Source organism: Thunnus maccoyii, chromosome 6 (assembly GCF_910596095.1).
Source record: "Thunnus maccoyii chromosome 6, fThuMac1.1, whole genome shotgun sequence".
Classification (NCBI taxonomy): Eukaryota; Metazoa; Chordata; class Actinopteri; order Scombriformes; family Scombridae; genus Thunnus; species Thunnus maccoyii.
Genome location: NC_056538.1, coordinates 10,537,757 through 10,541,143, shown reverse-complemented (window position 1 = coordinate 10,541,143; position 3,387 = coordinate 10,537,757).

The window sequence follows — 3,387 nt, the reverse complement described above, 5'->3', positions numbered from 1 at the left end:
CTAGTTACAGGTTCAAGTTTCAAGTTGTTTTCTATGATTGTTTTAATGTTTGGACAGATGCCAGAATTAAGTCAGGAATAATTTGCAAATATGGCATGACCCAGATATGCCAGGTATCTAGTGCTACAGCTGACACCATCTGAAGGGAAAGGTCCTTGGACTATAATAAGCTGTGAAATGACATTATGAGTAGAGAAGCCAGAGCTCCAGACTGCCCATTTCCTCCTGTTAACTTGGGAAAACCAAGTAGAGGACACTGAGGATGACGACAACTTATCTAACTTAAATTCTGATGACTGAGTAGAGGAGTATGGTGCAGAAGGCTCTCAGAGATTTGAATGCTGAGAATGACATAATCATGATGGCTAGAATGGTAAATATTATGAAGCACAGTTATTTCAGGAGTGGGAGCACTGGAAGAGATGTAATGGCAGGGAATGTTTGACATCTTGCAGGGCTCAGAGCACTCAGCCTCTTTTGGAAAGAAAGATTTTTGGTCGACAAAAAATTGGCTTGAATTTACATCACCTTCATTATTTGACCTAGCAAGGAGGAGTTACAAGCAATATAACAATTTTGTAACTGTTGCAGCACAATTTATGTCAGCAGATGGCATGTATTGAACAAGAAGATGCAGCAAAACCTTCTCTGAAATGACAATCTGTCTGCACTTACACTGGAAAAACCATTCATGACCTCAGCTGATGGAGTGCAGGGTACTTCTGTCAAACACATTTTCTCTTTTTTTTCTCAGAGTTGTTCTTAGATAAGAGGAAAATAACAGAAATACATAAGCACATTTTCAGATCAAATACACTGGAGCACTATGCAGTCAAATAACATTAGTTTTATTAATTCTGCATATCAAGTGAATTTTAAAACATGATATAATTTGAAATGGGATGGGGGGATGTCATTCAAAAAATGGGTAAAATGAAAAGAGCATCCGATCTTCCCAAAAACTTGATAAAATGAATATGTGGTGGGCGTTAATCGAGAAATGGGTAAAATTAATAAGATTGGATGTTAGTCTAAAGATGGGTAAAATGAGTATAGGGGGGTGTCACTCGAAAAATGGATAAAATGAAAAGAGCATCTGATTTTCCTAAAACTTGATAAAATTAATATGGGGTGGGTGTTAACCAAGAAATGGGTAATATTAGTAAGATTGGGTTTTAGTCATAGAATGGGTAAAATTAGCATGGGGTGTTTTTTTACTCGAAAAATAGGTAAAATGAAAAGAGCGTCCGATTTTCTTGAAAACTTCATAAAATGAACTTGGGGTGGGTTTTAATCGAGAAATGGGTAAAATTAGTAAGGTTGGGTGTTAGTCGAAAAATAGGTAAATCGAGTAAGGAGGGGGTTTTACTCTAAAAATGGGTAAAATGGAGGTAGCGTCCGATTTTGCCGTTGTTAATCAAGGAATGAGTAAAATTAGCAAGATTGGGTGTTAGTTGAAAAATGGGTAAAATGAGTGTGTGTGGGGGGGGGGGGGGGGTGTTACTCGAAAAATCAGTAAAATGATAAGAGCGTCCGATTTCCCAAAAACTTGATAAAATGAATATGGGGTGGGCGTTAATCGAGAAATGGGTAAAATTTTTAAGATTGGTTGTAAGTCGAAAAATGGGTAAAATGAAAAGCGTGTCCGATGTTAATGAAAACTTGATAAAATCAATATGCAGTAGGTGTTGATCGAGAAATGGGTAATATCAGTAAGATTGGGTATTAGTCATAGAATGGGTAAAATGAGTATGGAGGGGGGGTGTTACTCGTAAAATGGGTATAATGAAAAGAGCATCCGATTTTCCTGAAAACTTCATAAAATGAACATGGGGTGGATTTTAATCAAGAAAAATGGGTAAAATGAGTGTGTGTGTGTGGGGGGGGGTGTTACTCAAAAAATCAGTAAAATGATAAGAGCGTCCGATTTCCCAAAAACTTGATAAAATGAATATGGGGTGGGCGTTAATCGAGAAATGGGTAATATTAGTAAGACTGGGTTTTAGTCATAGAATGGGTAAAATTAGCATGGGGGGGGGCGTGTTTTTTTACTCGAAAAATAGGTAAAATGAAAAGAGCGTCCGATTTTCTTGAAAACTTCATAAAATGAACTTGGGGTGGGTTTTAATCGAGAAATGGGTAAAATTAGTAAGGTTGGGTGTTAGTCTAAAGATGGGTAAAATGAGTATAGGGGGGTGTCACTCGAAAAATGGATAAAATGAAAAGAGCATCTGATTTTCCTAAAACTTGATAAAATTAATATGGGGTGGGTGTTAACCAAGAAATGGGTAATATTAGTAAGATTGGGTTTTAGTCATAGAATGGGTAAAATTAGCATGGGGGGGCGTGTTTTTTTACTCGAAAAATAGGTAAAATGAAAAGAGCGTCCGATTTTCTTGAAAACTTCATAAAATGAACTTGGGGTGGGTTTTAATCGAGAAATGGGTAAAATTAGTAAGGTTGGGTGTTAGTCTAAAGATGGGTAAAATGAGTATAGGGGGGTGTCACTCGAAAAATGGATAAAATGAAAAGAGCATCTGATTTTCCTAAAACTTGATAAAATTAATATGGGGTGGGTGTTAACCAAGAAATGGGTAATATTAGTAAGATTGGGTTTTAGTCATAGAATGGGTAAAATTAGCATGGGGGGGCGTGTTTTTTTACTCGAAAAATAGGTAAAATGAAAAGAGCGTCCGATTTTCTTGAAAACTTCATAAAATGAACTTGGGGTGGGTTTTAATCGAGAAATGGGTAAAATTAGTAAGGTTGGGTGTTAGTCGAAAAATAGGTAAATCGAGTAAGGAGGGGGTTTTACTCTAAAAATGGGTAAAATGGAGGTAGCGTCCGATTTTGCCGTTGTTAATCAAGGAATGAGTAAAATTAGCAAGATTGGGTGTTAGTTGAAAAATGGGTAAAATGAGTGTGTGTGTGTGGGGGGGGGGGGGGGGGTGTTACTCGAAATATCAGTAAAATGATAAGAGCGTCCGATTTCCCAAAAACTTGATAAAATGAATATGGGGTGGGCGTTAATCGAGAAATGGGTAAAATTTTTAAGATTGGTTGTAAGTCGAAAAATGGGTAAAATGAAAAGCGTGTCCGATGTTAATGAAAACTTGATAAAATCAATATGCAGTAGGTGTTGATCGAGAAATGGGTAATATCAGTAAGATTGGGTATTAGTCATAGAATGGGTAAAATGAGTATGGAGGGGGGGTGTTACTCGTAAAATGGGTATAATGAAAAGAGCATCCGATTTTCCTGAAAACTTCATAAAATGAACATGGGGTGGATTTTAATCAAGAAATGGGTAAAATTAACAAGGTCGGTGTTACTCGAAAAATGGGTAAAATGAAAAGAGCGTCCGACTTACCCGAAAACTTGATAAAA